General features: G+C 47.1%; 1 long non-coding RNA gene across 1 annotated transcript; it reads left to right on the top strand.

Annotated features, from left to right (window-relative positions):
- Nucleotides 1–6046: 6046 nt before the first annotated feature.
- Nucleotides 6047–10362, top strand: LOC144378922 (uncharacterized). The gene is made up of 3 exons (XR_013440877.1): nucleotides 6047–6124; nucleotides 7693–7859; nucleotides 9692–10362. It is a non-coding gene; the product is annotated as an uncharacterized LOC144378922 (long non-coding RNA).
- The last annotated feature ends 3106 nt before the right edge of the window (nucleotides 10363–13468 follow it).

Below are 13468 nucleotides of genomic sequence, written 5' to 3'. Positions count from 1 at the left end.
ATATAATCACAATTACAGGATGCCCCCCAAAGTGGCAGTATTATGTGGAGGACTCCGTCTCTCAGGGAAGATGAGAGAATCTAGGTCATTTGCCTGCTGGGCCAGTGGGTACTCCAAGAGAGGCAATTTATCCACTACACTTCAAAGACAGGAAAGTATCTGAAAAATCTGAGCAGTGACTTTCATTTCCAACAATATTGTGGATCAAATAGGCTGAATATACTATATAGTGACACCTAGAAATGCTGAATAAAATATGTCAATCATCCTTTTAAATACGTAAGGAGCAGATTCGGCAGAGATCAGAGCAAAGGCCCCAGAAGCCCAGAGGGAGGTCCCAGGGCAGCCCTGGGGGGTGTTGGTGCCCGCGAGCCAGGCTCTTGGATTCAGAGGTCTCTGGGAGGTTGGGAATTAAAACCAAAACCCTACCGCAAAGACGGGACCCTCAAAGATTTCCCCGCAGTGAAAGCATACTCTGAGAAAAATCCCTTTTTGGCAAAAGGAGACGGCAACGAGCTTCTCTCTTTTCATGGGCTCTGATATGGGGGAGAAAGCTCCCCTGAAAATTCATCACCACAGGCCACCCACATGGGTAATGAAAAGGAAACGTGGAATTAGAAAGTCAGCTTCCCGTAACACTATGGAAATTACTGATTCAGGCAAAGGGTTATCAATTGTGGATACAACCATCAGACAGAAGATGGAAGGAACCGGGAATCGGCAGAGTACCAAAGTAGAGCCACACATACTCCTTTCTAGTCAGATGGGGTGAGGAGGGGGTTAGGGGAAAATTCGGACAGGGGCAAAGCAGGTGCCGCTTTGGTCACACTGAGCATTTATCCCGTGCCCGCCCCGGGGTGTCTCATCCCCGAGGGGCTGTGCCTTCGTTGTCTCACAATTTCCTAGTGATTAGGATATTTTATAAATCTGTAAGGAAAGATGTTAAGCTACAGAAATCGATTCAGTGCAATTGTTCCTTTCCTCACAGCAATGCAAATGAATTTTTCCGGTAGAGGCACAGAAGAAGCCTCTCTGGTAAAAAAGATACCCCTAAACTTTACAGTTTGCTCATCCCACAGGACTTTGACCTGTGCTGTATCTACTCAGCACTCTTACTATAACACTGTTTCTTTCAGCGACCATAAATACTTCTGTCTTTCCTAGAATCCCTTTCCTATCATCCTCCTTGTTGCCTTATTAATGAGTTAAACAAATCTCTGTCACTTACTTCATATTTGTATGAGTCATGTTTTTAATTTTTGGAAAACTCTATTGACAAAGCATAATTTTACAATGGAAACATCGGACAATCATCATCTTAATCCATCTTAAGTCATTCTTAGCATCCTGAATGATCCAGATATTATGTGTCCCCTGACTTGACATATCCTCAACAGATACCTATGTATTTTTGATGTATCCTAAACAAACTGGAAGTAAATTCCAGTTTGAAAATACAATGGGGACTATGTCAGATTAATCGAGTTTTAAGGATATAATGATCAGATGCAGTTCCTGGCTCTGGCTGACACCCTGGTGTAAAGATACCAACTACAAATAACATTTTGGAACAGCGGGGAAAATTTGAGATGGACAGTGCATATGATAAGATGAAAATGTAATTTTATGGGAAAGTAGAGATAATGAACCAAGAAAAATTCCTGTGGACATAATAAACCTATTATATTTATTATTTCATTATTTTATTATCTATCATTATATTATCATAATATAATTATATTATACATTATAATAAATATATAAAATAATATTATATCCTTATATAATAATACTGATGACATAATATAATTATTATGTCATATTATAATCATAGTGGCATAAATATAATAATTACTAGAATACTAATTATCAATAAACATTGTTATGATCTCAATTTAATAACAAAAAGGGAGAGAGAATGCATACTGGGAATGCAGGTTGAGAGATAAAAAGAACGGTAGAAGGGGCACCTGGGTGGCTCAGCTAGTTAAGCATCAGACTCTTGATTTTGTCTGAGGTCATGATCTCAGGGTCCTGGGATCGAACCCTACCTTGAGCTCTGTGCTCAGCAGGGAGTCTGCTTGGGATTCTCTCTCTCCCTCTCCCTCTGCCCTTCCCTCCCCCATGCGTACCTTTTTTTTTTTAAAAAAAGGACAATAGGTGGGGCACCTGGGTGGCTCAGTCTGTAGGTGTCTGCTTTCGGCTTGGGTCATGATCCTAGGGTCCTGGGATCGAGCCCCGCATCGGGCTCCCTGCTCTGTGGGAAGCCTGCTTCTCCTTCTCCCACTCCCCCTGCTTGTGTTCCCTCTCTCGCTGTGTTTCTCTCTGTCAAATAAAGAAATAAAATCTTTAAAAAAAAATAAAATAAAAAAGGACGATAGGAGAAAACCGACTATATATACTGAGATGTGTAGTAATAGTGGTGACCTCAGGGTGGTAGAAATAGGCTATTTTCGTTTTCTTATCTCTTGTCTCTGTTTTCTAATTTCTAAATACATTTTTACTGTTTTGTAGTAATAAATGTTTTAAAAAATAAATTAAAACACATAAAAGACATTGACACTGAAAACTTTCAAGTTGAAAATTTTGTAAGAGTAATCTAAGGATAATAATTCTGGGTCTTGTGGCAAAAAAGTTACAGGATTTTCTGGGTGGATACATCCTCACCAAGCCTGCACAGATAGTCCCCAGATACATCCTCACAGGAGAGGGGCTCATGATCCAAAGTCATAAACATACAAGAGTTTTTTAAAAGACGAAAAAAGTCTTAAAGCTGGAGAAAGTAATGTACCTAAATCGATCAATAAAATAGTGACTGTCTCATTTACAATTATGGTTGTCAGAATAATTTATTAAAAGAACTGAAAATACATGAATGTCATCATAGAATTCTATGTCCCGACAAACTACCTTTCAAGAGTGATAATAAAATAAAGACATACTTGAAAAAAAAAAAAAATGATGAGCATTGGGGGTTACGAAAACCGGGTGAACAAATTCTGGAGAGTAGTTTGCAGGTGTGAGAGGTGGCTCGGGGGAGATGAAGAGGGGTATTGATGGCCCTTAGCTTTGTTAGCTTCAAAATGTGCATTAATATTTCAAGAGTAAAACGTTTTCCCATTTTTATAGAAAATGCATCTCCAAAGCAGTGCAAAGATGAAAAGAAATATAAAATACTCAATCAAGCAAATTAGAAAAGAGAGAAAAACATGGGATGAGAGGGAGACAAAAAGCAAAGGAAGAATAAATATTAACCAAAAATAAGGTGATCGAAATAAAGCCAAGTTTTTAGGAATCAAAAATGTGAATGTTCTACACTCATCAGTTAAAAGACAGAGACTTTCACATTGGATTTTTTTAAAAAGATTTTATTTATATATTTGAGAGAGAGAGAGAGCACAAGCAGGGGGAGCGGCAGGCAGAGGGAGAGGGAGAAACAGGCTCCCCGCTGAGCACAGAGCCCGATGCGGGACTTGATCCCAGGACCCTGGGAGCATGACCTGAGCCGAAGGCAGATGCTTCACCGACTGAGCCACCCAGGTGCCCTCACATTGGATTTTTTTAAAAAGAAGAACAACAACAAATATAGCTATACACTATTTACAATAAATGCTCAAAAACATGAAAACACAGGTTAGAAATAAAAAGCTAAAGCAGAAATGGACCATTCTAGAATCCTAGTTGTTCATATTATGATATATTATATAGTTCTTCTATGTTACATTACATATTATTTACATCATTTTCTATCCTTTTCCGTGGGCCTGAAATAATCATGACAAAGCAATCATGATTCTGGAAATGAAGCAGGTGCCTTCTACTCAGTCCTGTGTGGCCTGCGCGGGGGGACCCCAGGGCACTGCGGCTCACCAAAAAGCCCCTTTAGGAGGCCGACTGGGCGGGGCACATTCACCCCATCAGTGGGACTATTTATAGAGATACCCCCAGGTCAGGGTTGAATTTGATTCCCTAATGGGCATCTGCCTTTAAGAATCCTCCCTTCATGGCCTTTGTGCTGAGTCAGGCTTTCAAAACACCTTTGGATTCCCTTTAAACTGTGACCCTCAAGAATGAAAAAGAGTTAAGAACATAACCAAACCAAATTCACTCAGTGTGCAGACATTTCTAGGAAAAAGTCAAGTTTAGACTCAGCAACGCAGATCTTCAGACCACTTCCCAAAGAAACTCTGTCTCAGGAGAGGTGGGCTCCTGGGGGTCAAGCCCTGGGGAGATGGACCGGGTGTCTGAGACCCCACCTGGCAGAACCAACCAGCCTGAGGATCTTCAACCCTCTGAATCCATATCTCAACACTTGTCTTCCTTTAGCTGCTTTTTCTTTCTTTCTTTTCATGGCAAAGCTGCATTGAGATACAAGCAAAAGCCTTTGTTATTAATCTCCCCACTCAACAGTCTCCATCAATATACAGGGATTACTCCCACCTTGGGGGCAGATGGAGGGACTTAAATTAGCCTCCAGGGGGCTGGGGAACAGGACAATCAAATGACTTCCTCTGTTCCCAACAAGAGAAAAAAAGAAAAATAATAAAATCACACTTTTTCCCTTTTTTTGCCCTGCAGAAAACGTAGATTTTAGACTGGCCTCGTTTCAATTACTCATGCATCCTTGAAATCGGCGTAGACTTCCTTCCGCTCTCACGCCCTAGTCCAGGAGTTAAAAAAACAAAACCAAAAATCTTCTAAATGATTTCTTTCTTATTGTATTATTATTTTGTAATAAACAGCATGATTGCAGGCATCAGGCAGAAGCTCAGCACACGCACGCCTGGAGGAGGCCCGGCCGCACGGCTGAGTCACACCGGCCATCTGGCCTTCGCGGGGGACACGGCTCTCCCAGGGGAGCGCGCCTCCTGATGGTACCTGTAACAACCACAGATAGATTAGATACCCTCTGGTATAAACCCTGCTCGCAACTACTCACATTTCCTGTCTACAACACTCTTTGGGGTCTTCGGAAAAACAAATTCGATTTAAATTATAAAATAATGTTTACTTTAAAAATACATGAAGTACAGAAAGTTTAAAAAAATATGGAAATCACTTGCAATAACATGAACACTAAGAAGTAGTCATTATAGCTGTAATTCTTATATATATTTATCTAGTTCTTAAAACATCTTCAAACTTGTTTTTCTCCCTCACGAAGCGGGTAGGCTGCTCGTCGGGGCTGACTCTGCGCACCGAGTGCCGTGTCCTTCGAGCGACAGCGAGGCCGCGCTGCCTGCCCGTGGTGAGGGTGGACGCGCCGGGAGCCAGGCGTGGGTCAGCGAGTTCGAGTGGAGGTGATGTCTGTCACTTCCAGATAGAAACCTTTACAGCGCCAGTGCCATGGCCGCATTCCCTTCCTTCTCCGGGGAGATATGGAAGTTAAAAAGCTTGATTTTTTAAAATGGGACAGAGGGAAAACTGAATTCCTAAGCTCACCTTGATCTTGGGCAGGACTTACTAACGCCCTAAGTAACGGGTCAAGGGGAGCCCCGTCAGTGAGGCCCCTGCTGACTTTCACTGGACAGGAACGTGATATACACAGAAGCACACAGAAACTTCCATTGCTATTTACCACTAAGCCCTGGAGTGTGTTTGTTACCCCAGCATATCTAGCCTATCCTGACTAAAACACCTGGAAATACATTATGTTTCTGGATCATCAAATATACTTTAAAAATATACGCTTTCTACTGTACTTGAAGTTCCATCAGACTACTCCCCTTTTTCCTACCTTTTCCCGGGAGCGGCTCAGGAGAAGCCCCTGGAGCCCAGGTAACCATTTGTCCTGTATGCAGATGGCAGTGTGCATGCTTTGATCACTTCTCTAAAGCCAGTCCACCCTTCAGTTATCCCCACTGTTGCTGCCTGTGGTCCTCTCTGACCCACAGCTCCTCTTCTTGTGATGGCTAGACTAGGGGCTAGGATTTAAGAATAGCAACTGAGCAGCCAAGTGACCACACCCATGGCAGGCGGGCCCCGTGACTGTCCATTCTTCAACCACACGAGAGTCCCCTTGCATGTCATCAGATTAGGACGGCCTTCGGAGGCAGCACGCTGTGAGGATCTGCCAGGAGGCAAGAGCGCTCTGTTTCCCAGCTACCGGCACACGCGTTTTCAGGTGAGTCCACGCTCACGGGACCGACCCCCAGAGTGGGCACAAGAAGAGAAGGCCTGGCTGACACCCACCTTGTTCTATCAGATCACTTTGTAAGTTCCCGTGTGTCCTCAGAGCAGCTGTAATGCTGATCATTGAGAAAACACGATATGACAAAGCGGTGGTGAGTTCGCGTGCTCATTTGCATGAAGTGTGTTCCCACACGGGTTTGGGGAAGCACGTGGATGTGGTGCATCCTCAGTTGATCAGTGTCAGGGTCGGACCTGGGGGAACAGCTGAGGGTCACCAGGTGTCCATCCTGGAGGTCAGCACGGTCAAGGGCTGTCTTTGCATCGTCCTGGGCACGGCACATGCGCCTTGCCCCCAACCCATGCTCACAGCCCTCCACTGGAGGGGGCCTTTGGGCCCACCCAAGGAAGGGGGGCTACAGCATCTAAGGGAGAACCAAGCTCTCAGCAAGTCTGGGTTCTCCACACCCAAGGCAGGTGTCAGTTAGAGGTGAATGGCCCTCAGCGTCCGTGTCTACCTAACCTGGGGAGGGAGAGAGACTAAATTGTTTCCCAAGCCTGAGAGCAGCCCAGGACTCTGCTTACTTCCTGCAGGTTCTCAGGCCATGCTGGCTACCTTCAAGGCTGGATCAGGGCCTGGATCAGGGTCAGGACTAAGGTCAGGGCCAGGTCAGGGCTGGGATCAGGGTCAGAACCAGAATCAGGGTCAGAACCAGGATCAGGGTCAGGGCCAGGTCAGGGCTGGGATCAAGGTCAGGGCTGGGGTCAGGGCCAGGTCAGGGCTGGGATCAGGGTCAGAACAGGATCAGGGTCAGGGCCAGGTCAGGGCCGGGATCAGGGTCAGGGCCGGGGTCAGGGCCAGGTCAGGGCTGGGATCAGGGTCAGAACCAGAATCAGGGTCAGAACCAGGATCAGGGTCAGGGCCAGGTCAGGACTGGGATCAAGGTCAGGGCTGGGGTCAGGGACAGGGCTGGGGTCAGGGACAGGACAGGGGTCAGGGCCAGGGCTAGGGTAAGTGCCATGGCTAGGGTCAGGGCCCGGTCAGGGCCAGGTTAGGGCCGGGGTGACTCGGGCCTCCCGCTGAACTGCTGACAGAGCGGGCTCTCCCAGAGTAAACATCGCCAATGGGAGGAGGAAAACTTAGCTGAATTAGTATCATCGTTCATCAGTCTCTGCTTGTCTGTTCAGAAGGTAAAGAAAAAAATGTCTTAGCCGATCGGAAACAAACAAGAACCCTGCTTTATGCTGTTTATATTCCTTCGTTAATGAGGCTGCGAACTCCGGAAGGAAGTTAGCGCTGCTTTGTGGCCGCAGGGACTGGGTGGGTGGGACCTGGGCTCCAGGCGGGCCCACCCCTCGCCCCGCCCCTTGCCCCACCCCCACCTGCGGCGGATTCCCCGGGGCACCGGAGGGCTTGGGAATGCCAGCCCGCCGGACTCTGACCCACCCGGAACTCCACGGGACAGCGTTCCCGCGTTCCGTGCCGGCCCCTTCGTCCCTCCAGGGGGACTCACACCCGTTAGTGGACAGCTCTGAAGGTTTACTTTCCGATTTGTGTTTCAGGGGTTTTCCTACAAGGTTGTAGCATGAGGTGCCCTGAGCTGGTCCGCGGGCGCCCTAATCGGGGCCGCCGGTGTCATCGTCCTTATCTGGGACTGAGGCCCAGTCGAGGGGCCCCGTCCTCCCTCACATCCAGCCTCACGAGTGGGAAGACAGGAAGGACCCCGCAGGTAATTTGAGGAAATGTCCACTGAAGATAAAACAGGGCAAACCTTTCTCAGCCACATTAAAACGCACCCCACCCTGAATCAAATACAAACCCAGCGGCCAGTCGTGAGATCTGTGGTGTGCGCCAGACCTCAGAACAGGCCTTCCCGCGCTCTGACATTCCGCCCTCAGCCAGACTGACCTTGACCCCTGGACTGCGGGGCCCCCCAGCCCGAGCCTCAAAGTCCTGCTTGCCGTTGTCCGGACAGGAGGCCCGTGTGGTGTCAGCTGCGCTCTGAGTCACGCTGAGCGCTGCACCATCGTCGTCCGCCCCGTGTAACCACGGGGAGCAGGGCCCAGGCTGCCCCCTCCTCCCAACCTGGCTCCCCAAGAAGAGCCAGGCCAGCGCCCCCTCCCCATCTCCTCCTGTCCTGCTCCCACAGGCTCACCCCATGGCATTCTGCAGTTTGGGTTTTGCTCTGTTTTTCAGAACAGATCTACACTCTGAACAGATTTTATCAATAATTAAAGTTCAAGCAAAATTAACATGCTTTAAAGTTGTAGGCAGCTTTGAAAATTTCAAGCAAACAATCATATTTTTTCCTGAAGAATGTGCCCTGGGAGCCTGAGCAACAGGGTTGCCATGGCGATCCCAGATCCTTTCTGCGCTGAGCACAGGCTTTGGTGGGCGATTCCGGTCTTATTGGGACCCAACAGCGGGGCCATGTGCACACTCCCTGCTCCTCTCAGCTCAACCGCGTTTTCCCTCTAAGGGGTCAACAGAGATCTGCTGAGGTTGTGCAGATTTTCATCTAAGTGATATTCATGCAAAATACACGGTCTGACAAAAAGAATGACTTTTCCACTCTCCCCTTTCAGAGACATGGTGTCCGCATAAAGCCAGGTCAGAGGGCCCATTAGAGAAAGTGTCCTTGTCTCCAAGCACGCATGCTCTGAGTGGGGGAGGCGGGTGACCCCCATGCCTCGTGTTCACGGCCACATGTGTGGGTGCCCCGGTCCACGCTGCAGCTCCGCCGCCCCCCCGCCCTTCCTCTGCCCCACCTCTCCCCAGACGTGCAGGTGTGGCAAGGGGAGTCCTTCCTGGCTCTCCTCGTACTGCGGGCTAACCATCCGAGTCCTGCTTGGTGGAAATGGAGTTAACATTAGCCCTCGTGGGAAGTCACCCACATTTGTTCAAATGTGGCCGTGCCGCTCCTCAGGCCCCACAAACCGCTCCTGCTCTCCGTCAGGTTGGGATGGACCTCTGGCTTCGGATTCGGATGGCTGGCACAGTCCCAGTATGTCCCAGCTTCGGACACATACAGTGGGCAGAAAGCAGAGGGAAACTGGCAGCTAGAGCTGGTCCGACGCCCCTGTAGGATGCGGGCAGTGTCCCCGAAGCGGCTCGTCTCCCCAGGTCATGCCCGTCTGCTGGGGTCCTAGGGCAAGAGGCTGTCCCACTTTCTCTGCTCCCCTGGAACTAAGCAGAGAACCCAGAACCAAGGTTGGCAACCATGGCCCATGGCACAGACCTGCGCCCAGGCTTGGTAGGTCCAGGCACAAGGAAAGAATGTGTTTTACCTTTCTTTTCGGTTTCTGTTTCAAATGACAAGGAGGAAGGTGCAGAGCACAGAGTGCACAGAACTCAGCATTTGTCTTTTTCCGCCTTCTCCGCCGTGGGAAGCATGAAACCTGGTCTTCCGTTCCCTCCATCCACACTCTAGAGCCAAACGTGCTGATCCCACTTGATGTCCTAACACAAATGGCCTGGAGTTTTTCACACTTTTAAGAGGTTGAAAAGTCAGAAGAAGAATATTTCTTGATACATAAAACTTGTAAAAAATTCAAATTTCAGCATCCAGAAACAAAGCTTTATTGGAACACAGCTTCAGCCCTTTGGCATGGATAGTTTGTGGGTTCACTGACCAATGGCAGCTGTGGATTGCAGACAGCAGGTGGACCCCGAGGCCCCTCACAGCCCAAGTGCTTGCTCGCTGCCGCGACAGAAGTCTGCAGACCCCTGACTGACCGAAACACCTCTGCTCGGCTGTCCTCCGAGTCTTCTGTCTTGTTACTGCTGTGACCGACTTCTGCTAAATCATTTGAGTTTTTCTTTTCTTTTTTCATTTTAAAAGTAATTCATGTTTGGGGCGCCTGTGTGGCTGAGTCAGTTCAGCGTCTGACTCTTGATTTCCGCTCAGGTCATGATCTCAGGGTCATGGGATCGAGCCCCGCATCAGACTCCACGCTCAGCACGGAGTCTGCTTGAGATTCTCTCTCTCCCTCTGCCCCTCCCTCCTCTCTCTCTCTCCCAAATAAATAAATAAATAGTTCTAAAAAATAAAAAAAACAAAATAAAATAAAATCAGCAGCTGTTTAAAAAACAAAAATAATAATTCCCCGTGTTTAACAGGATTCCTCAAATAAACCCCAAATGTTTAACTAGCCCAGCCTCACATTCTTGGGAAGGGCGGGAATAATAATAGTTGTATTTATTTTCTTTTTTTCCTAATAAAAAATAAAACTACAAAAACCCTAAGTGATCTTGTTTCTCTTCAAAGAGCAAAACAGCTTTACAGGCAGACTCTAGGGCCAACTCTAAAAGAGGTCATAAGAAGCAGTTATTTATTCCCCAAACGCATCCCATACCTTGGGGCCTTTGCTCCTGCTGTCACCGGCCCTGGAGCGCCCTCCCGCCCCGCCAGGCGCCGTCCGCACCCGCGAGGGGCCCCGGGCTTCCCCAGACCCAACTTGGGTCCCTGCGCCCCAGCTGCTGCCGCACTCTGTCCCGTTCATTCTAGAAATCTTACTGTGCTCTTGTACAAGGAATGCTAGGTCATTAAGCAAAAGGCTGCCTGGCTGAAAGTAGAATTGTCTTTCAAATTTAACTAATTCCCCAAATTTCTGGTGAAGAAAACGAGAAGCAGCGCCGTTGAGGCTGCGCCCGGCCGCAGGGGAGAGGGACGTCCGGGGGGCCAGGGCTGTCGCGGTGTGTGCCCGTGCGCCAGAGTCCGCTCATGTGTGGACACGCGCTCGTGTGCGCACCGGCCAGACGCCCGACGGCGGGGCTGAGGGGCCGTGGGTCACTCACGGCCGGCGGCGGTGGCCAGGCTGCCCTGGGCTCGGGTTCCTGGCGCCCTGTCCTGGGAGACGGAGTCACGAGGTGGCCACACCAAGGCAGCCGCGTCTTGCCGGTACACACTCTGCCTTCCAGGCACGTCGCACGGTGGCCAGCACACCGCTAGGTGCCCCACCAAGGAGGCAGGTGCAAATCCTTTCTGCAGCCACGGAAGCAGGCAGAGGAGAATTAAGGGGAATCGTGACTTTTGCACATTAGGGACGGTCCCCACAATCCACGGGGTCTCCACGATGCACGGGAGCGGCACACAAGAGTGCGCTCGCGTGGACAGCTGCGCCTTCTCGGATGGTGCCGTGGGTTTGCCTGTCCAGGGCGGGCGCGGCCGTGAGTCCCTCCGGGGGATGAGGGGGCCGGTGTTCCCACATGTGAGGCACCTCCCACCTCCGAGCTCTCAGAGCTTTTCAAGCCTTGTTTCAAATCCTTTGTCAAATGCGGTGAAGGACGAACTTCCCAGGTCATGAGTCCCGGAAAGAAGCATGGAGCGAGTGAGAAGGGGTTTTCCAATGTGCTTTTCACTCTTTCAGAAATTAAGGTGAATTCTAAAAAATAAAAAGCATTAAGGTCACAAATTAAGAAAAATATAACTGTATGTTGTCGACAGAAAACTGCAGACTTCGTGCCGTTTAGCTGACAGTTTTAGGACATGCATATGGTGTTTTCTGAGAAACCCCCTGACCCCAGTCCGATGTAGGAACTTGCTGTGTCTCATTTTATCTCATGGCACACACACTTTATAGTGGCTTTGTATCAGCAGATGCACTCGTGTTAAGTGTGGAGTTTGATAGGTTTGGACAAATGCTTCACCTGGGTAACCACCACAACCAAGATATTCTGGAAAGATCCTTGTTCCTCTTTGCCATCGGTCCGTGCTTCACCACTGGTCTCATTGTTCTCACCGTAGGTTAGTGTTGCCTGCTCTGGAATCATGTCGTTGGAATCACACAGAAAATGCTCTTTCGTGTCTGGCTTGTTTTGTGCAATAAAACGTTTCTGAAATTGATTCATCTTGTATCTGTCAGTGGTTATGGTCTCTTTATTGCTGAACACGTTTTCCTCGTGCGGGTGTACAACAACACGTTTGTGTGTTCCTCCATTCTTGGACAGTTGGGTTGTTCCCAGTTTGGAACTATTATAAATAAAGTTGCTATTAACATTTGTTTACAAAGTTTGTATGGACATATGTTTTTGTTTCTCTGGATCATCCAGCTGGGAGTGGGATTGCTGTATGTGTAACTTCATAAGAATCAGATAAGCCCTTTCCCAAAGTGGTTGTGATGTTTTATATGCTCAATAGGGGCATGTGAGTTCCAACTGCCTCTCCTCTTCACCAACATTAGGAATCACCCACCTTTTTTCTTTTAGTCGTTCTAGTGGGTATGAGGTGGTATTTCACTGTGGTTTTAATTTTTATTTCCTTGATAGCTAGTGATGTCAGGTAACTTTCATGTGCTTAGGGTCCGTTATCATAGACCTTCTTGTGAAGTTTCTGCTCAGTTCTTTATTCTCTTTATTATAGAGTTATTCATCTTATTTTATTGTTGACTTGTTAGAGTTGTGATGTATTTTGGTTACAAATCCTTTTGTTGGATAGATGTATTGCCAATGTTTCCTCCAAATCCGTGACTCGACTTTTCATCTGAACAGCCTTTTGAAGAGTAAGTTTTTAATTTGAAGGAAGTCAAACTTACCAATTCTTTTCTTTTACATTTAGTGAGTTTTGTGTCCTAAGGAAGCGTCAGCCTCTTCAATCTTGCAAAAAATAAAAATTGTTTTCTTTAAACATTTTACAGTTTTATCTTTTATATTTAGGTTTTTGACTCATTTCAAGTTGTGGAGACATGTGGATATCTGGTTGTTCCAACCAGAGTAATTGAAGAGACTATCCCATCCCCATTGAAGTACCTGGACACCTTTATTGAAAGTATGTTAACCATACACATGATGCAGGTGTATTTACTCTCTTCCAGTAATCTATATGGCTCTCTGTATGCTATAATACACTGTTTGACTACAGATGATTTATAGTCAGTCTTGAAATCAGGTAACACAAGTCCTCCAACTTTGTTCTTTATCAAATTTGTTTCGAATATTCTAGGTCCTTCCTGTTTTTTTTTTTTTTTTTTTAACAATACAGAACTGGCTTATTTGGCTTAGTATAATGTCCTCCAAGTTGATCCGTGTTATAGCATGTGACAAAATTAACTTCTTTTTTAAGGCTGAATAGTATTCCATTGTGTGTGTGTGTGTGTGTGTGTGTGTGTGTGTATGTATATATATATATCACATTTTGTTTCCCCATTTATCAGTTGATGAATACCTGTGTTGCTTCTACCTCTTGGCTATTGTGAATAATGCCATGATAACATGGGTGTGCAAATATCTCTCCAAGATCCTGCTTTAAATTCTTTTGAATAGAGACCCAGAAGTGGGATTTCCATAATAGCAATTCTATTTTTAATTTTTAAGAAACTTCAAAACTTTTCCATAATGGCT

This window comes from Halichoerus grypus, chromosome 9 (assembly GCF_964656455.1).
Source record: "Halichoerus grypus chromosome 9, mHalGry1.hap1.1, whole genome shotgun sequence".
In the NCBI taxonomy this organism is placed as follows: domain Eukaryota; kingdom Metazoa; phylum Chordata; class Mammalia; order Carnivora; family Phocidae; genus Halichoerus; species Halichoerus grypus.
The sequence above is the reverse complement of the archived record's forward strand: the minus strand, read 5'-3'. Positions and strand labels throughout refer to the sequence as shown.